We start from the raw sequence: 530 nt of genomic DNA on the forward strand, positions 1-530 counted from the left end.
GCGTGAGCTTTCGTGGGTGAATTCGGATGCACGTCAGGAGATAACTCCTTGCACCGCACGCAGCCTCCCACGCTGCAAGGTTCAGTGTCGGTCTGCATCAGCAGAAAGGAGGCACAGCACGAGTGGAGGGAAGAGACACAGCACGGCAGAGGGGCCTACACCGTGTGCGTGGGACAGAGACACGCGTGGGTGTGTGTCACGCGCATTGCCGCTTTAAGGAGGAGGGCCCCACTCCAAGGGCATTGCCTTTTTAAGTAGATCAGCAGTGGAGATGGCCGCTGAACGGCCCGGCCGCGGAGCGTCTGCAGGGGGCGGGGCACTGCCGGCTCCGCCCACTCCGGCTCCTCGAGCTGGGGGCACGACCACGTGACCCGGGAGCGTCGCGCGACTGGACCCCAGCACGTTCTCCAACGGCTCAGCGACGTCACAACGGCCGGCAGGGGCCGTGCGCGCCCCGGAAGTGGTTCGGCGCCCCGGAAGTGGTGCTGAGGCAGCGGCTGGGCGATGGCGGAGGCCGCCGGAGCCGCGCC

Source organism: Chelonoidis abingdonii, chromosome 11 (assembly GCF_003597395.2).
Source record: "Chelonoidis abingdonii isolate Lonesome George chromosome 11, CheloAbing_2.0, whole genome shotgun sequence".
In the NCBI taxonomy this organism is placed as follows: domain Eukaryota; kingdom Metazoa; phylum Chordata; order Testudines; family Testudinidae; genus Chelonoidis; species Chelonoidis abingdonii.